Source organism: Leucoraja erinacea, chromosome 12, assembly GCF_028641065.1.
Source record: "Leucoraja erinacea ecotype New England chromosome 12, Leri_hhj_1, whole genome shotgun sequence".
In the NCBI taxonomy this organism is placed as follows: Eukaryota; Metazoa; Chordata; class Chondrichthyes; order Rajiformes; family Rajidae; genus Leucoraja; species Leucoraja erinaceus.
The window spans coordinates 16,459,936-16,481,595 of record NC_073388.1 but is presented as its reverse complement, the minus strand read 5'-3'; the positions used below and the strand labels follow the sequence as shown (position 1 = coordinate 16,481,595).

The following is a 21,660-nucleotide window of genomic DNA, read 5'->3' as shown; positions in this document are numbered from 1 at the left end:
CCCATATCCCTTGACTATGCTATCTTTAAGAACTCTATCTAACTCTCTTGAAAGCATCCAGAAAAATGGCCTCCACTGAGGCAGAGAATTCCAGTCACAACTCTCTGTGTGAAAAAGTATTTCCCTGTTCAAAATTGCTTACCCCTTATTCTTAAACTGTGGCCCCTGGTTCTGGACTCCCCCAACATTGGGAACATATTTCCTGCCTCTAGCGTGTCATATAATAATCTTACATGTTTCAATAAGATCCCTTCTCATTCTTCTAATTTCCAGAGTATACAGGCCCAGCCGCTCCATTCTATCAACATATGACAGTCATATGATTGGGTAAAATATTCTATGCACCCTGTCTATTCCCCTCATAATATTACACACCATTATAAGATCACCCCTCAGCCTCCTGCGTGCGCTCCAAGGAATAAAGTCTTAGCCTGCCCAATCTCTTCCTATAGCTCGGGCCTCGATTCCTGGCACCATCCTCATAAATCATCTCTGCACTAAATCCAGTTTAATGGCGTAATTGAAAGATTCAGCTTGGAAGTGACCTTTTCAGCCCACTGAATGCCCAACCATCAACCATCCATTCAGGAGCTTCCCCTTCATACTTCCCCTGCCCCATTCTAAAGCCTTCCACTCACAACTTATTTTTAGTTGAACTGTGGCAGGAACTGTGCAATGCCTAATTATTCCTCACTGACCTGCTATTTGCTCAGATTCATTTCAGCAATGCCCCTGTCACGTCTTGATTGACCCAGGGCTGAAGTTCGAACTTCACTTCCTCTCCTTCAAAATAATTGTCTGATTCTATTACAGTTTCAGTGTGTGGCTTCATCCCAATTCATCTACCAGCTAATGGAACATCCAAGCTTGACATTCTGTGCTGTCCTGATGCTCCCTCACCAACAAAACTCTGCCCTATCTAACTACAAGTTATTTCCAAGCCATTGCCAATTGAACCCTACTCTAAAATACTTTTAGTATTTTTATCTTACTTCTCTTGAAAGCCTCCATTTGCATTTTTATTTCAATGTACTGATTTCAGAATCCCTATTTTTAATACCTTTCATTCTATCTCTGTCAGTACTACATACCGCCTCATGCCTTTGAGTCTGAATTACACTTTATCATTTACCCTCTGTCCTTCAAAAATGTATAAGAGATGATATCCTTGCTGCCTGCAAAAAGCACCGGGAGAAACCAGATTTCTACAACATGTCATCATCCCACACAAATATCAATTCAAGGACTTTGTTCACTTATGCTATATTACATGAAGGTCTCATTAATAAAGTCCTTTACATTCCCTCATCTCACAACATAGAGATTTGAACAATCTTTTATCCTCGCTTTCAAATTAGTATCTTATCACAGCATTCTATGAAAATCCGAGGGTGTTAGATGTGAGCTACACCATGTCCCAACTCACGTCCAACAGCCTCACAGCTTCATTCTTGTCAGAATTAATCAGTCACCTTGCACTCTGGAAATAGCAATTTATCTTTCCACAATCTTCACCAATTTCAAAATGTTGCTTTCTGTTCTGTTATCTTCTTCAATGTCTCCCCTATTATCTCCCCAATCTCTCGAATGAGTTTGTGCTTTGCTGTTTTTATAACATCAAAAGTACTTAAATAAATCTTTTAGAAATGTTTCTTATTCATAAAATCCAACGTTTCACCTTGTGTCCTTGAAATCTAAAAGAACGAATAGTTACAGAGTTGTAGAGGAAGTTACCAATTGCATTAAACCAAAAGTATATTGTGGCATGTGACAAATAATCCACAACTCTATTGTTGGAACAAGGAACTGCAGATGCTGGTTTAAACCGAAGATAAACACAAAAAGCTGGAGTAACTCAGCGGGACAGGCAGCATCTCTAGAGAGAAGGAATGGATGATGTTTCGGGTCGAGACCCTTCTTCAGACGAAACGTCACCCATTCCTCTTCTCTCAAGAGATGCTGCCGGTCCTACAGAGTTACTCCAGCATTTTGTGATCTACCTTGTATTTTTACAGTTCCTGGCTGCTTGCTCATCTGTGAATTTAAACATTCTACTACTGTCAGCCATGTCTTTAGCTTCTGAAGCCTTAACCTTTAGATTTCAGTCTCTGCCACTGCCTTTCTACCTCTCTTTCTTCCTTTCAGATGCGTTTTCAAACCAACCACACTGGTCATGATTTTGTCATCCTTCCTAATATCTCTTTAGCTTGCGGTTAGGTTTTGTTGGATAACACTCTAATGAAGCGCTTTGGGATGTTTTTGTTATATTAAATTGAAGTTGTTCTTAAAGTCTTTATTTTACATTTTCACAAATAACAAAGAACTGTAATTAGTGCATTTGCAAAGCAATACACATCTGTAGCATAAACGCTGCATTCATAATTAAGCTGATTAGAAAAGGTCTAATCCCAATTCCCTACAGTTTCAAATTCCTAATGTTTTATTTAATGAGATTGTCTGCCGCTTCTTTCTGGTACAATGCTCTTGCAGCATAAATTTAATCCTGTTAACTTCAACTTTATTGCAGGAGCTTGCCAATGTACCTTTTTTGTATTTTTCATTCACGGTATGCAGGTGTTGTTGGCAAGTTAAGTATTTATTGTCTGTTCCCAATTCTCGTCATAATAGGTATTTGCTTTAGTTAAGAACATTGATCCAGATCTGGAATTGTATGTCTAGGGTAAGATTAGGCAAGGGTGACAAATGTTGCTCCCTAAAGGGCATTAATATACCAGATGGGTTTTGATGACAGCCTGATATTTCATTATTACATTAATTTCATGACAGAATATTAACCTTTAATGTAGCCATTACATTTCTAAATAAGTATTTCTAATGAATAACCACCAAGGACTGCAATGTGACCTCAGTGGGCACTGCAAATAATATCTTCCATTTAAGCAACTGACATAATGTCAACATGTAGACACAAGGAACTGCAGATGCTGGTTTACAAAAAAAGACACAAAGTGCTGTGATTACTAACGGGTCAGGTAGCATCGCTGGAGATCAGGAATAGGTGGCATTTCAGGTCAGGACCCTGCTTCAGACTGATTTTAGTAAGGGGGAGAAAGCCAACATGAAAAACTACTCACAACATGAAAAATTCCTCTAAGTGCCAATTATGCTGCTAACAACCATATCAATAATAGAGATAGCTTTTGCTGATGTGTATGCTTTTTATCTGTCACAAAGTGGTGGCATATGTTACATGCAGTCATTTAATACATCACACCCAGTGGGATAGCTAACATGTTTCTTGTAGCCACGTCAAAGTATCTTAACCCTGTCCTCTACCCCTCTTATTCCTCTATAAAGCCCAATTCCTTCTGAAATATAAAGATTTTTCTCATATACTGTAAGAATTCATGTAAGAGTTTGCAAACACTCCTGAACGGGTTCCAAGGGAAAATGTCCCTGTTGCCTCCAGCCAATGAGCCTTCTCTTTCTCCAGGCAGCAATCTTCTCTCAGTGCTACCATCATTAATATTACCAATGCTAGTCCTATAATCTTAAAAATCTTAAAAATATTATCTTTCTATGTACTGATTGCACTGATCTCATGTTTCCAGATTGCTATTTCTTCTTCTAACTTATTCTTTCATGAAAACTTCAAAATTGGTGAAAAACAGTTTAAGACCAGCTTTTGTTTCCTCAAAATAATCCAAAATATTTTAAATTTGTTATCTTCTATTTCCGATTTCCTGCAATTTTTATTCAATTATGACCAATTTCCTGGATAATATCCTATTATTTTGATGTTTCTGATAAGCTAAGAAACTGATTACCAGTTAGTTATAGGAGCAGAATTAGGCCATTTGGCCCATCAAGTCTACTCTGCAATTTAATCATTGCTGATCTATCTTTCGCTCAACCCTTTTCTCCTGCCTTTTCCCCATAATATCTGGCACCTTACTAATCAAGAATCTATTTATCCCTGCCTTAAAAATATCCATTGGCCTGGCCTCCATGTGCCTTTGTGGCAATGAATTCCATGGGTTCATTACCCTCTGACGAATAATTATTATTATTATTCACTGGAGTTTAGAAGGATGAGGGGGATCTTATAGAAACATAGAAAATTATAAAAGGACTGGACAAGCTAGATGCAGGAAAAATGTTCCCAATGTTGGGCGAGTCCAGATCCAGGGGCCAGTCTTAGAATAAAGTGGAGGTCATTTAAGATTGAGGTGAGAAAAAACGTTTTCACGCAGAGAGTTGTGAATTTGTGGCATTCCCTGCCACAGAGGACAGTGGAGACCAAGTCACTGGATGGATTTAAGAGAGAGTTAGATAGGGGCTAGTGGAGTTAAGGGATATGAGGAGAAGGCAGGCACGGGTTATTGATAGGGGACGATCAGCCATGATCACAATGAATGGTGCTGCTGGCTCGAAGGGCCGAATGGCCTCCTCCTGCACCTCTTTTCTATGTTTCTATGTTTCTAATGAATTTCCTCATTTCCTTTTATTCTGAGGCTATGGCCTCTGGTGCTAAACTCTCCCACTAGTGGAAACATCCTCTCCACATCCACTCTATCCAGGCCTTTCACTATTTGCTAGGCATCAATGAGCCCCTTCCCCCCTCATATTAAACTCCAGTGAGTACAGGCCCAGTACCATCAAATGCTCATCATATGTGAACCCAATCATTCCTTGGATTATTCTCGTAAACTTCCTCTAGGCACTCATCAATTCCAGCAAAACCTTCCACAGATATGGGGTATAATTAGTTATTATACCCCATACTGAGGATAATTAGTTATTCCTCAGTATATCAAATGTGTTACAAGGTTACACATTATTATTCCAGCAATATTCTGTTCACCATCGTATCATTTCTATACTCACAAAGTGGTTTCTGTAATATTGCTGCTGGCTATCCTCACTGATAACCTTACTCAATACACTTTGAATCTTCCATTATCCCCATTTTATTACCAATAGTTATTTAGAGATTTTGTAGAAAGTAGCTCTGATTGGTAGTAAAACTTCACACTTCTCCCCCCCCCCCCCCACCATTTTTCTTCCTTGCTTCCTCTTTTCCTTGTGCCTCACCTGGATTTCTCCCTTTCCCTTCTCTCCCCATCCACTGACAGTCCTTCACATTTCATACCTCCTCTATCCTTATCTCTTTATCTCACACCTTTTGTCTTCTCATCTCTGGCCTCTGTCCAACCATCTGCCAACACCCCCTCCCCCCCATGTTTAGCTTGTCAGACTTTGTCCCGTCCCCACATAATTTTCTACCTACACCCCCCCTACACCGCACTATAATCAGTCTGAAGAATGGTCCGTTACTTGTTATCAGCATCTGCAGTTCCTCTTGTCCACTGTTCACTCTGACACTTCTGTTATACATGTCTACTTTCCTAGGGCTCGAATATTACTTTACCACAAATGTACGGTCAGCTTACATGGCCGGTCCTGATCAGTTTCAATCTATAGCCGCCAAAAAGATCATTCAGGGATTTCAGAACACATCAAGCAGATTTTTCTAAATTTCGGCATGTTAAAAATTCCTGCAAGCTGAAAACTTATTTCTTCACAATTAATTCATGTTGTAAACAATTCATTGCTGATTTTAACCCAGACTGACTGTCAAATGACCATGTCAGATGTGGGGGCAGTAAGGGAGGTGGTGGGGAAGGGAAATGCAGTAGGTTATCCACCCCCCAGCTTAAAAAAACTGGGTTAAATTTAACACCATTCATTTTCTTTGGGAAGTCACACACTTGACCAACTTGTACAGTCTCTACCGTATGGGTAATGTTTCAAGTGCTCCTCGAACATAATAAATGGAAAGCAGCCTGCATGTTTGTGTAACTCAGCAATGGCTACTGAGCTTTCAGCAAATGCAAGTAAAATATGAATTTTATCTTGTATGGCAAATGTTATTTTTATGGAAGACTTATTCATACGCATCCTTCTAAAACAACAAAGATTCTATCCCTATTAACACATTAACTTTCAGTCCCCAGCTCCCAAAAAACAGTATAACACAAATATTTTTAATTTTAAAAACATTATTTTATGTTATATTTTCAGTGACTCTTTGTTCTGCCTTTCCTCTCGACATAAATTCACATTTCCCATCTATAAAGTAATGCATCTTCATTTAATCACTAAATCTCAGTCATCTAATGCCACCTCTCAAATTTGTCTACAACACTCTAACTTCAATCTAAAAATCTGTGCCATCTGGCTCAGTTTTCATTTACAAGGACACACCTCTGACCTACAATATCAATGCTTGCAGTGATAGCTTTCAAACCTTATCTCATCTAGTGCTGAAGCTCTCAATAACAAAATCTAGTTCCTTATTTTTATAGCTGTCCTTACATAGTGTGGCAGGTGTTCGCTAGGTCTGCTGTCAAGTAAATATGGATGAGCAGAGGGTGAAACAGGTGACTGTACATTGCCATCTGGGGAAAGAGATATGGTTAATATTTCATCAGAACTTCCACACTCAAGGAAATGAGCCAAAAATTATTTTCTAATCCATTCTTATTTACAATTTGCACGTAAATTGTACTCATTTAGGTGGCACTGGTAATCATTTCCAGGTAAAACTGTGCATGGTAGCAAATTGGCCTGGGCAATTGTATCTAACATTTTGCCACCATCAGTCTTGCACCTAATGACCTCTCTATTTCTGTATGTAGAAGGTGGAACTGTTGTTTGAAATAAAAATGTCACCCTCGAGTCCATCATTTGTAAACTGCAATAATGAAGTAGCTGCCACATCTGAGTTGGAACAGGCTCAAAAGATAAAAGTGAATCATCGGTCCATTCTTATCTATGATGTGAACAATATATTCAACTTGAATGGAAGACAAACACCGTAAATTTGCAAGTACATATTGTAATTCATGAAAGGACACAAAGTGCTGAAGTAACTCAGCAGGTCAGGCAGCATCCATGGAGAACATGGAGAGGTGATGTTTCAGGTCAGGACACTTCTTCAGGTTGATTATTGTTGGGAGGGATGGGGGGGAGAAGGCTGGAAAAAGGAAGTCTAATGAGAACATGAACTGTGACTCCTATTTTTCAGGTTATCCATCGCCATTGACCGATTCACCAAATGATTCACCAGCACAACAACCTGGCTCTCAATATCAGTAAAACCAAGGAACTGATTGTGGACTTTGGAAGAGGAAAGATGAGGACCCACAGTCCTGTTTATATCAATGGGACGATGGTGGAGAGAGTCAAAAACGTCAAATTTCTGGGCGTGCATATTTCCGAAGATCTTTCCTGGACCCAGCACACTGATGCAATTATAAAGAAAGCACATCAGCGCTACTACTTCCTGAGAAGATTACAGAGATTGGTATGTTAAAGAGCATTCTCTTGAACTTCTACAGGTGTACAATAGAGAGCATATTGACTGGTTGCATTGTGGCCTGGTTCGGCAACTTGAACGTCCAGGAGCGGAAAAGACTGCCAAAGGGTGCGACCACTGCCCAGTCCATCACCGGCTTTGACCTCCCCACCATCGAAGGGATTTATTGGAGTCGCTGCCTCAAAAAGGCAGCCAGCATCATCAGAGAACCACACCAACCTGGCCACACACTCATTTCATCACTGCCATCGGGAAGAAGGTACAGGAGCTTGAAAACTGTAACGTCCAGGTTCAGGAACAGCATCTTCCCTTCAGCCATCAGGCTATTAAACACGACAACAGATAAGCTCTGAACTACAAAAGACATTATTATTGCGTTATAATTGTTTGTTTTTTTGAGTATGTGTGTATGTCTATATATATACACACACGTTGACCCTTTTTTTCTTTTGTTTTTGTACTATGTTTACATATTCTGTTGTGCTGCAGCGTAAGAAATTCATTGTTCTATCTGGGACATATGACAACAAACACTCTTGACTCTTGACATATATTTAATCCAAGTTGCTCAAGGAACTTCACATTCAGTTCACGCATGAAAGACACAATACGCAAAATTAAGGCCTTACAGTCTTGTTCTTTGTTCATGATTTGGATAATGTAGAAGTGGTAAGGGAACACTTGCTAGGAGAAGTCATTTTTTATCACTATGAGTCAACTAAATCACGGTGCCCATGCAGACAACGTGATTCTTAACACAATACAAATATATTCACCAGTTCAGCAGAGAGAACTCAGATTTACACATTTGACTTTAGAGATACAGCGTGGAAACAGGACCTATGGCCCACCGAGTCTGTGCTGAACAACGATCACCCTGTACACTAGCGCTATGCCACACAGTAGGATTTAACAATTTACAGAATCCAATTAACCTGTATGTCTTTGGAGTGTGTGAGAAAATCAGAGCACCCGGTGAAAACCACGTAGATGCAGGGAGAACATATATGAACTCCGTACATTCAGTGACCATTTTTAAGAAGGGGGACAAGGCTGAATGTGGAAACTACAAGGGCATCTCGCTCCTGTCAACAACATGCAAAGTCCTTGCTCGTGTCTTCGCAAACCGACTTCTAGCAATGTCTGCGGAGGGACTCCCATATCACAGTGTGGCTTCCGCCCAACCGGAGGTACAGCAGACATGATATTCACAGCATGGCAACTGCAGGAAAAATTCTATAAACAAAAGGTAGCCTTTGTACATGGCCTTCATAAGCCTGACAAAGGCTTTTAACTCGGTAGACCGCCATACTATCAAGGTACGGTTGTCACGACAAGTACATCAGAATATTGAGGCTTCTACATGATGGCATGTGCCAGTGGCCATGTGACAGTGCTCAGCAACTGCGGCTCTGAGTCCGAGCCCTTAACTGGGGAAATGGGGGTCAAACAGGTATGCATCATCGCACCCACCCTGTTTGTTGTCTTCATTGCTGCCATACTTCACCTCATTGGTGAATTTAGAATCACTTAGAAAGTGTAAATCTTCCCTTATTGCAGAGGGAAGTCAGATGTTTTACCATTTTGAATTGCTTCCAGCTCAGCTGACATGGATTTTAAGCAATCATCCATGAATAAATTATTCTTCAAAGAGATTATTACTTCATGAAATTTAGTATTCTGGCCAAACTTGCGTTTCAAAGTTTGGGTACGCTGCTCTGCCATACGACGATTATTCGGGAGATTAACACTTTCTTGTTTAAGAGGTAAGTCCAGACAATAGTGTCCGTCAATCTTTACTGAGTAGTTCATAATATCCACAAACTTTAACTCTTTTCTAGACATTTCTTCAGATTCTTATTGGTACTTTCATTGAAGTCATGATTTTATTGCTTCATCACCAGCTTTTCTAATTTATCAGTAGATATTTGATTAACAGCAATGGTAGGGTAGTTCTTCTGATTCCCGTTTTTGTGATATCTTCTCAAGGAGCCATAGAGAACCCACCCAAGTTGGGTTTTCGCAGCATATGGTCCATCACCTTGGCTCCTCACAATCTGTATAGGTTCCAATGCCTTCAAAGCATTTGTTCCGATAAGAAGGTCAACACTAGAATTTATTTCAGATATTTTGACATCCTTCAGGTAAGGCCATTGGTTCAAGTCCTCACATCTGGGTATATTTTGACGACCAACAGGCATGGTTCCATGTGTAAACACTTCAGATATTGGTATAACATTATCTTCATCCAAACATGATATCTCCATACTTGTAATGTAATGACTCATGCTCTCTTTATCTTTATTCATGGTACGCAACCAAATCTTAGTCTCTTCTCCTGTGATGTCCAGCCTTCTCGTCAGGTTTTCTGTGCAAACGGTAGCCGAACGTCCGTGATCCAAAAAAGCATATGTTTGCAACACTGTATTCGTCTTGCTGTTCCTTACCTGTACTGGTAAGATAGAGAAGATACAAGCTTCAACCCCAGCCCCAATATGAGCAGTTACTTGAGGGGAGATGATAGCATCACTAGTAGTTGGCATCTTCTGTTCTGTTTGCTCCGTTTCATCCTCTTCCATTTGCTCTGGTAGCTTCTTTACAGTGTGAAGTGCTTCAGGATGATATTGCCTGCACTTATAACAAATTATAGGACTCTTACAGTCTCTCACCATATGTCCTTTTTTCCAAACATCCAAAACAGATTCCCTTCTTTTTCAAGAATTCCACCCTTTCTTCATACTCTTTCTTCTTGAATCTTCAACACCATCTTATGATGTGACCAACTTCATCACATAACAAACACAATCCTATTTGTTTGATAGTAGGATACATCTCCTTTCAGTCCATCTGTCATTTCCATAGGTATTATAGGGGTAGCAAAACTACTTCTCTTAGATTCTGGTCTTTCTTCAGTTTTGATAAAGGTAGAACCTTTGTTATTTGCAATTGATTTATGATATTCAATAGTCCCATGGTGTGGCTCTAACATGTACCGTACTTGCCTGTCTAAGAATTTCACCAGGTCTGGTAGCCTGACTACTTGCTTCCTCTCATCCAATATTCTGCCTGCTTCATCTCTCCACCCTTCTCTCAGTCTTCTGGGCAACTTACTAATGATGACTCTTGTATTACGTGCAAGATTCATTTCCTCCATGTGGCTGAGATATTTAATCGAGCTGCAACAACCTCTAAGAATTATTGCATAATCACTCAATGCCTCCCCATCTTCTGGCTTGATGTCTTTCCAAGCACGGGCCTTCTCCATGTATGCGTTAGCAATCCTCTGTCCATTACCAAAGCGTTCTTTAAGTAATCTTCCGGCCTCTTTATAGCCATGGCTGTCAGGCTCATTTTGACAACTTTCTACAAGTATCTGAACATCTCTGCTTGTGTACTTCATCAGAAATCGTAAGCGCTCCTTTTCATCTGTAATTTTCGGTTCTAATACTTCTTCTAATGCCCTTATGAAAGCTTCATACTGCAAAAGATCTCCATCATATGTAGGAATTTCTGCTGGTGGTAGAATGAGAGAGGTATTTTGTCGAGTTATGAATTCAGCTTGACTATTCATCAATGCCAATAATCCATCCTGAAAACCTTGGCTTGGCACCAACGGACGATAGGCAGGCCTCTGTGACTCAAACTGGCTTGCTCGAGCCTCTGCAGCAGGCCCCGGAAAAGCATACTCCGTTATTGGTTTGACCCGAGCCTCTACAGTGGCTCCATAATTAGTTTGTTTCGATCTGGCACCCATTTGCTGAGATAAAGTTTCACCCCTCTTCCAATGGGTGTTTAAAGCCGTGAAATCCAGTGGACCTCGATTGTGGAATTGATCCAACTGCTGACTCACTTGGAGCAGTTTTTCCTCTTGGTCTAGAGTTCATCGTCTTCGATACTCTGGAGCTGCATCTTGAACCCTCACTTTCCAATATCTCCTTCTTTGATTTGACCACCACCATCTTTGTGTCTAGTTCCAGTTGTTCCTTTCGTCGCCTCATCTATTCTTCTTGTCGTCTCATCTCTTCTTTCTGTCGCGTCATCTCTTCTTTCTTCTGTTCTTCTTGTCCCTCAATCTCATGTTTCTTCTTCAAGGCATCCACTTCCATTGAGAGAGCTGCAATATCAGCCTCAACTCCCAATCGAGCAAAAACCCTTTATGTCTTGATCTTCGTATAGATATATTCGAGATACTATCTCGTGGTGTTGTAAATAACTCGTTCTAAGGTTCCCCCAGTCTAGTTGCACTCAAAAATCACTGAGTCAAGCACTTGCGCATCTAAACTTTATTTTGGAAAAACACAATAACAGTTCCCACTACTATACCTAACCATCGCGGGTTCGATTCTCGTACCTGCCTGGCCAAGTCCTCTTAACCTTGTTCAAGCAGAGACACTCCAGAAGGTCACGCAGTCCTAAGCGCTCTCCCAGAAGATTGACACAGGACCTCGTGGGAACGGCCTTTTATAGGTCCCCGAAACTTGAGGGGCCGAACCACATGGGGGTGGTCTCTATACAGTCCAATAACAGATATCGATTAACACAGTACATAATAGACATTTCCCCAATCCCATAATACAGTAACCAATACAATGTATTTGAAAGAAAGTTCAAATTTGCATTGAAACATGTGCCCTGAGATTCAAACAGTTTCTCCAAGACTAAACAGTTCGACCAATCATCTATTAACAGGATGACTATCTTGTAACATTATTTATACTATTTACAATGCTTTTGCAGCGATCTAATCGAAATGATGCATTTAAGGTTCATTTGCAAAACTGCTATACATTTTATCAATTTAGGAGAAACAAGGAGAACACCTGGACCATTCACCATCCTGCATACCAGTCTGAGCCTAGACTGGCTGGCGCCATTCAAAGCCTGTAAAGTTCAGCTGACAAGGGTTAAGCAATTCTGACAAGTGCAGGGATCCTCCATTTTATGGTGCCTTTAATTTGGACAGTATTAAAATTCCCCCATTTTATCTCATCATAAATGATATCTCCAAAATACAACGATGACTGCTATACTTTAACAAATGTTCTAACAAGAAGATGTTGATGTAGCTTTTCAGAATTTCATCGAGCTTCCCGAGTTTTTGTTGGTGTAGCTCCATGATTTCTGTCTGATGAGTCTTCACCTCCCGAGGTTTCATGGGCATGAATCCCATCCATCAATCTTGATAGTTCATTGGTCCTTAATTCGTAATAGAGTGGAGAATTTCTAAGAAAACCTGGGAGGAAACCAGTTAACCACTGATACCTTCACTAATACTTTTACAATGATGAAGATGCACCCAGGCATTTCTTCCCTCTACTTTTACTGCTGCTGGAGTTATTAGAAGAACTTGGTAAGGTCCTTCCCAACGGACTTCTGATCCTTTCCTTACCCAATTCTTCACTGAGATATAGTCGCCAGGTTTTACTTCAATGGGAGTTATTAATGAAGGCATATGAATAGTTACTAATGAATAGTTACTAATGAAGGCATATCCCCATAGGCTGCTCTCACTCTACAATGCAAATCCCTTAAGACTCTGGTCAAGGCTAAGATATAGTCGGTCATCTCTGCAGTCATGTGGTGGAAATTTACTATTTTCATCGCATTCTGGTTCCAAGGGGTTTTTAAAGTCCTAGCGTAAATAATTTCAGCTGGGCTTAATCTAGATTGCCCTGCTGACTCTCATCTGAAATAGGGCTATTGGGAGTAATTTAATCCATCCAAGTCCGGTCTCTGCCTTTAATTTGGCTAATTTAGTTTTAAGGGTCTGGTTTGCCATTTCTACAAGTCCAGCAGCCTGCGGCCAATAAGCGCAGTGTAATTGCTGTTGGATCCCCAGCTGTTCACAAAATTTGTTATTGATTTGCCCAATAAAGTGTAGACCATTATCTGAGCTAAGTTGAATGGGAATGCTGAATCTAGGGACAATTTATCTCATTAGCACCTTGACAACAGTAGTTGCTTTATTGTCAAGGGTTGGATATGCTTTGATCCAACGGCTGAATACATCGACTATGACAATAACGTATTTGTATCCTTGGCATCTTTCTAGTTCAATGTAGTCCATTTGCAATGTCTCAAAAGGACCCATAGGCAATGGTGTTTTTCCTCCTGGACATCCTATTCCTTTCCCTGGATTGTATTTCTGACAGACCAGACAATTACTGCTTACCTTCTGAGCAAAAGACTGTAATTTTGGATGCCACCAAGTAGCAAATAGAGTGTCCCCTACTGCCCTTGCACCACAACGGGTTGCATAGTGCATACACTCTATAACCCATACTGCTAATGGGTCTGTCATGCAAGTTTGCCCTGCTGGAGAGGTCCACAGCCCAGTCATACAATCCAGTACACATCCCAGTTGTCTCCATCTCTCCTTGTCTCCTTCAGTAGCCTTGTAATGGAATGATTTATTGGATGGTTGGCATCAGTTTCTCCAAGGGGGACTTGTTAGTTACACTTTTAGTCTGCCTCATCATTTTAGGTACCACCACCTTACGTTCCCATGATACTTTCTTCGCTACTAAATCGGCATTACAATTTCCAATATCTACTGGGGTCTGTCCTTTAGTATGGGCACTACATTTCATTATAGAGATTTGTCTGGGTAGCATTAAGGCCTCCAATAAATCTGTCACCAATTGTTTGTTTGATATTTGGGTGCTTGCAGAAATTAGGAAACTCCTATTTTTCCATAATTGTCTAAAATCATGCACCAGCCCAAATGCATATCGAGAATCAGTGTAGATATTTACTTTTAGATTTTCCCCAATAATGCAAGCCCGAATTAAAGTGAATAATTCAGCTTGCTGTGCTGAATAGGGTGATTCAAAAGCAGCTGTTTCTACAATCTCCGTCTTTTGATTAACAATTGCATACCCGGACAATCTCTCATCCCACGGTGCAATGGATGCACTCCCGTCCACATATAATGTGATGTCAGAGACTTCCATGGGTACATCCCTCAAGTCCTCTCTCACTGATGTTTCTTCCTCTATAACAAATACACAGTCATGTCCTGCTTCTGATTGCTCTTCTGGGGGTGAAATAAGAAAAGAGGCTGGGTTAATCAATATACACTGTTTGAACTGCAATTTCGGATTGTTCAACTGATAGATCTCATACTTATTTTGGCGGGCCATTGGCAATTGCTGGGTTTGAAGCTGCCCCAACAATGCTGATACCGAATGTGAACTGTACACTACAATTTCCTGCTGGAGTGTCAAATTAGCAGTTGATTGTAAACTATTGTAGATTGCAGTTAAGATTTGAGTGCAAAGAGGATGTCCCCTAGCTACTGGATCTAATTTAGAGGAGTGATATGCAACTGGTCTATGTCTATCCCCATGGTTTTGCATTAGTACCGAAGTGGACTTAAAATAGCCATCATCTCGTTAGGCTTCCATGGGGAATAAACTCTAATTGTAAGGGGATTAACTGCACTTACTGCATTGGTTGGATCAAAAGAAGGATTAGGCATTTCCCTCACAGGGAACTGTCGAAGGGTTGTTTGTTTAGTTTCAAGATCTATCTTGGCTTCTTCAATGGTTGTCTCAGATGTATCTTCCCCCACGGCACTTTCTAAATGATTTATTTCCTTCTCTAATTGCTCGTCCAACTCGTCTAGAGGTACGCTCTTCTTTCTCCATAACTAATTGAGTTCTTTTTCTAGCCTGGCTTCTGGTAACGTGAACTCTAGGACTGTCTGTAATGGACGGAGCGGTCGGGTTTAAGGAAGTCTGTACCATGGAATTTGATTGTCTATTCCGGTCACAAGCTCTGCAATGTGCATCTAGAGTATTGGGATCATAAGATGTTTAAGGTGGTGGGTGTGAATTCCTAATTTTAACACTCTCCCAATCTTCTAAATAATCATCGTCATCACCCTCGTAACCAGTGCCAACCATCGGATCCTCATGCTTAAAACATATGGATTTTCTTTTCCCCTTAATACTCTCAAGCTCCTCCCTTAGGCTACCTTGGGGTTCAAATGCTTCAGTATCCTCTAATTTTGTCCCCTGCTTTAGAGTTGCTTCCTTCCAACTTGCCATTCTTTCCACCGCTCTACTCGCTTTCTATTCCTCATAATAATTTCTCCACAATTCAATTAATTCTTTTGCCCCTGCATTATCGCTGCATTGCCAGATAATCTGCTCAATGTATTTCAATCCCTTTACTGTATCTGGGCCACAATTCGCTCCCTAATTCTCTATTTAATTCTCTGGAAAGAAATCTCAATCGGTCAGCTTTTTGTGGAAATTCACTGCATATTTCTTGTAAAGGACTTTCCGAGTCAGTGGTCATATCTTTATTAGCGTGGTTCCCCATTCTATTGGATATGGAAGCAACTCTCAAGCTAATCGCACCACTTAACAATTTCCCCTTTCTAATTTCAACATTTCAAAATTACCAAAGACATTTTTAAGCAATATTCAAAATCAAGGTGCTCCAGGAAACAACCAACCGCAATCACACACGTTCTCGCAGCCCGTTTCCTATCCCCGACCTTAATCTAAACACATGCAAATAATCTCCAAGCGCGTAAGCAAAATCGAACAGAGAAAATAAATTATTCCACTTATTATAAGTATGCCTAACCACACTCTTGTAGGCATCCACTTATTATGACGGTAACTCACACTCTAATAAATGCTCCTCATGGCGTACTCGGTCAACGGAATGAATCCTCCCCCGATCCAGCGATCGAAAGAATACGAACCCTGATCGAACCACCACAAATCGGATTGTAACAATACTTCAAACGCACGTTTACTTCAATTATCTAACACCCGAAAATCCTTAAGCGCTCACAGGGGCAATACAAGTAGCGGTCCGGTAAATCACACTCTAAATCTAAACTTTCTAAATCTTAACGCACTCTAAATCTTTTTACATACACAAAGTATTTATACAATTCAGATCCAATAAAGATGCTAAAAAAGATGCTGGATTTCTCAAATTCTATGATAGACATTTCCCCAACCCAATAATACAGTAACCAATATTGATTGATTAGTAGGACTGAGTGTTACAATCCCTAAGATTTCACTACAATTGATATTCTTGGTTATGACCACTAGGTGAATTTGCTAACAATCAGACACATCTTCAGTTGTGTATTTGAAAAAAAGTTCTAGACGGAAGCAAACAAGAATAAACATTGAAACATGTGCCCTGAGATTCAAACAGTTTCTCCGAGGCTCAACAGTTCGACCAATCATCTATTAACAGGATGACTGTCTTGTAACATTATTTATACTATTTACAATGCTTTTGCAGCGATCCAATTGAAATGATGCATTTAAGGTTCATTTGCAAAACTGCTATACATTTATCAATTTAGGAGAAACAAGGAGAACACGGGGACCCTTCACCATCCTGCATACCAGTCTGAGCCTAGACTGGCTGGCACCATTCAATGCCTGTAAAGTTCAGCTGACAAGGGTTAAGCAATGCTGACAAATGCAGGGATCCTCCATTTTATGCTGCCTTTAATTTGGCCAACATTAACAGTGTAATCTCATCTTCCATTCCAGCACCTTGTCATCGCATTTCCAGCTGTTAATCGGTAAGTTGTGGTATAATTTCAGATAACCACTCCTCTGCCTCATCCCTGAAACCATTAAATATCTCCACCCTTGCTTCCAACCACTGGGTGTGTCTTTCACGTTCTTCTCGAGGCGGCTGTGAACACAGCAACACATTTTGTTTCTTTCCAACCTCTTCGCAGAGGTTCCATAGTTGGCCCGGATTAGTTTCTACTTTGATCACATTCTTATCCGATTCCATTAGTTTCTTCTGTCTCTCAATTAATCTGGTAACCTGTTTCCATCATTTGTTTCTCTCCTTCTCTTTTTCTTTCATGTAGGCAGCTTGGGTATTATCTGCATCTTCTCGATACTTTAGTCTGGCTCTGCCACCTTTTGGTTCCTCTGGCATGGCTCTTTCTTCATCTTCTGGCTCCATGGATGTAAACAGGTCTTGGCAGATTGCCAAGTCTTTAAATTGAAGGAACAAGGTCTCCTACAATTTTGGTCTAATTTTGTGGAAACATCTTTTCTCTGGAACAATAACAAATTGGATATCCAGACTACATCCCTCAACATCAACAAAGTTTATAATGATGTTAGTTCAAAAGGAATGTGTCTTATCGGCTTCAAAACAACCCAAGGTTGAATATCTGGGTTTCTCCAGACATAGTGGAAAAACAATTTATTGGCTATCCTCCAAACTAGCGGCACTATCTTTCTGCATAAAGCTTCCCAGCTTTAAAATTCAATGTATAATAATCGATTTTTACTCACAATTCTCCGTGATAATGTCTTGAATCTTCAGATAAGTCGTGTCGCTGTCGATAAACCCTCAGGCCATCTCTGGCCGAGATCTATTGTCTTCAGTTCCTCTGCTGGAATTGGTCTTCTGGCAAAAACCACTTTCGAGATCCTAGCCAAGTCTTCTGTCCCACTCTCTGGGACTGGCTCTCACCTCCTGTCAGAGGTATCCTTTGGCTTTATGCAGCAGCAGATTTTTATATCGTTCAAGAGATTACTCCCTCTAGCCACTAAAGAGACTACATGGTTTAAGGCGAATGTCGTAATACGCATGTGAGCTCTCCGTGAGACCTTCAGAGCTTCTTCACAGATACATCTTCATAACACAGTCTTTTGATTAATAGTTTATTTATCATTGAAGAAAAACAATAAGATATACATCCGACCTTCTTCGCCGACTCGTACACTTTAATCTTGTTCAAACTCCAGCATATCACTTTAAACGTTAGAAAACTCCTCGTGTCTCAGTTGAACTTCACATGGTCGAAGAGTATACCTTCCCCATGTAAGTCCACAACTAAACTAAAATCTACGCTTCTGCGCAAGAAAGCCAGCACCAAATACACCCTTGATTGTGTAATAAATCCCACCCACATAATTACGGGCAATCTAAAATTTAAAGACTAATGTCATAATTAATGACACACAAAATAAGCCAAATGGCCACTACAGCTGCCACAGGGCGATCCCAATCCTCTATGGAACTGACAGTGGGCTCTTCAACCTTAATAGGTTGAAGGTCAAGAGCCAAGTCAGTAACACCGCCATCATGGAGCTTCAGCACACGGACGACTGCGCCTTTGCAGCACACTCTGCAGAAGACCTCCAGGGCATCCAGAATCCAACCAGCCGTCTACCCAGCCCACTATAAAAGTGGACAACACCACTCTTGAAAACATTGACCACTTCCCCTACCTTGGCAGCATTCTTTCCTCAAAAGCTGACATCGAATCTGAGGTCAACCATCGCCTGAGTTGCACCAGCCTCAGACTCAGGAAAAGAGTCTTTGAAACCCAAAACCTAAAGGCTCAATCAAAACTGCTGGTCTACAGAGCCGTTGTCCTCTCCACCCTCTTGTATGGAGCCGAGTCATGGATCACCTACAGCAGGCACTTGAGAGCCCTGGAACAATACCATCAAAGACCCTTATGAAAGATTCTGAGGATCAGCTGGGAGGACAAACGCACCAACATCAGCGTTTTGGAGGAAGCCAACACCACCAGCATCACCACCACAATAATGCAGCATCAACTTCGATGGACTGGCCATGTCATCTGCATGTCCAACACACGTCTCCCTGATCAAATCCTGTGCTCTCAATTGAAGGAAGGTCGGGAACCCCTGACGGGCCAAAGAAACGCTTCAAGGACAACATTAAGAACAGTCTGAAGAAATTCCACATCGAGCAACTGGGAGCACATTGCACTGGACAGGAGCTCCTGGAGGAAATCCATGCAGGAAGGAGCTGCACGTCATGAAATGGAACTACGCTGTGTCGCAGAGACAAAGCAACAGCACCGTAAGGAGAGAGAGAAGGGGGCTCGATGATTAGCACCCACCACCAGTCTCCACTGCCCACGTTGCACCAAGGTGTGTGGATCGCGGATCGGCCTCTACAGACATCTGCAGACCCACAAGTAGACGACCTTATGGAGAGTAGAGGACAGTCATACTCGTTTCGAGTGAGTGCCGATGATGATGATGACAGACAGCATCCGTAGTCAAGATCGAATCCAGGTCTTTGGCACTGTAGGGCAGCAACTCTACCGCTGGGCCACTGTGCCACCCATGACAATTGCAATTGCTCACACTCTCATTTACAACGTCACACACACTGAGGTCCACAGTCTAGGGTTCCTCCACTGCCGGACATTGAGAGGCAGAGTTTGATGAGGACAACCATCAAAGGAAGGGATATCACCCCAATGGGCCACATGAGTAGCATGAGTATTTCGTTAAAAAAAGTTGCGATCACTATTGAATGTATAGACAATGAGAATCTTTGAAGAGTTTCTACACAGTTTTTGTTTTGTATATATTTTTTATCGCGAATAAAATTTATTTGTGAAATTTAAAAAAAAAGAATGAATAAATGTTGATCCATTTATTCAAATGACTCACTGCAGCTGCTTTCAGCACTGTGCAGATCACCATTTGCCACAGAAAGCTGTGGAGGTCAGGTCAATGGATATTTTAATTTTAAATGCGGAGATTGGTAGTTTCTTGATTAATAAGGGTGTCAGGGGTTATAAGGAGAGGGCAGGAGAATGGGGTCGAGGGGGATATGTACATCAGCCATGAGTGAATGGCGGAGTAGACTTGATGGGCCGACCGGCCTAATTCTGCTCCTATAACTTATGATTTCAGGTATATTTGTCTTACTTACATATCTCATGTGGACATTGAGTGAATGTATTGCACATCTGGAGGAAACAGCAGAAGCCTGCTTCTACTCAGAGGGTTGTCCGACCCCACTTTGCACACAGGTTTTTCCTCCCGCTATCTATACGCCCGATGGGAATGTCAGGTCTCTTTCACCAAGTGTAGGAGCACAAACATTCTCCTCTGTAGCCTCTCTCCCCCATGGCAGCCATAATGTGTGCTGTTGCAGTTTGTTTTTCAAGGCTGACACCTTTCTTGCCATGCAAGATATTATTCAAAGCTATGCTCAGTATTGCCTAATCTTGTGAGGAACTGTGATATCCCACTTTAGCACAGGATTCTGTGCGTAAACCACCATGAAGCTGTTTGTAGCTGTCAAAGCTTTATCTCTGAATTTCACAGGTCACTGTGGTGTAATATGAAGCTTAATTAATGCTAAAATTCCACATGTAGGGAGGTAAATGAAACATCACCAACGTCTGAGTCTCATGTGAGTAGTGACACCAACATTAGCACTTCTTGCAGACTTTTTTGAAGTAGCAACATATTATTGAGGTGAAATAGATTTTGTGCTTCTCGCTCAAGTGCATAAGCCTGGCTTAAGCATCAGGAAATCAACTCTCAAAATCCTACCACTCATGTCCCAATCCACTTATACTATGAACAGGTACTGCAAAGAGACAAAGAGAACACAAAACTGCACGATCTTGTCAGCCAACATTACAGAATATTTCAGTAAATGTTCAGTAAACTACAGAGGAATCTTCAACACAACCCTCCTTCCAATTGAATGATAAATGACAGTTCAACACATACAGATAATTTACAAGATTCAGTGTTCTACCATTATGGCCCCAATCTTGCCTGTGGATCCATTCTGGGTAGTAGTCATTTATTTCAGTTTGATTGGTGCATTGCTCCAGCTGTACTGGGTTGGTAAATAACCTCTCTAGAAAATGGCTCATTCCAGATAGTAAATCCTTGTGGGTCAACTAGATCAGGAACCAGATCAAGTAGTGATTACATCTTATTGAGCGGGATTTCTTTTGCAGAAATAGATCATTGGACACAAATAGTCACGCCAGCTCTATTCCTTAAGTGAAGATAAAAGAGACCGCAGATGCTGGGATTTGGAATAAAACACAGAATGCTGGCAGAACATATCAGGATTAATGCCAGTCTCGACATGAAACGTCAGCATCCCTAATGGAGCTCCTTCCATCTATCCTTATCCCCATTTATCAGCTTCACAGATTCTCTAGAGAAGCAAATGGAACATTGTTTTGTATTTATTCTCCCTTCCTACACTGCATGGTTGTAAGCCTTCACCCTCACCTCGAATTCAATAGCTCAGCAGCTTAATTTCACTCTGTTTCTGCTCTGCTCATATGAGCATATGATCTTGTCTGTAAAACTCTGCATGTATATCCACCCTTTTTCCCTCTCTTATGTTTGGACAGGCTCATGGCTTCATATTCTGGGAGATGGAAGCAGGCCCTTGGTCCTAACATCCATGGCAGCCAAGATGCCTATCTATGCTAGTTCCATTGGCCTGTATTTGGCCTCTAAATGGGTAGGTGACGTTTTGGGATGGAATCCTTCTTC

General features: G+C 41.0%; 1 protein-coding gene across 3 annotated transcripts in view; it reads right to left on the bottom strand.

The window, feature by feature from the left end:
* Positions 1 to 21,660, bottom strand: part of nlgn3a (neuroligin 3a) — a 232,911-nt gene that overhangs the window by 29,210 nt on the left and 182,041 nt on the right. The gene's annotated exons all lie outside the window — the stretch shown is intronic.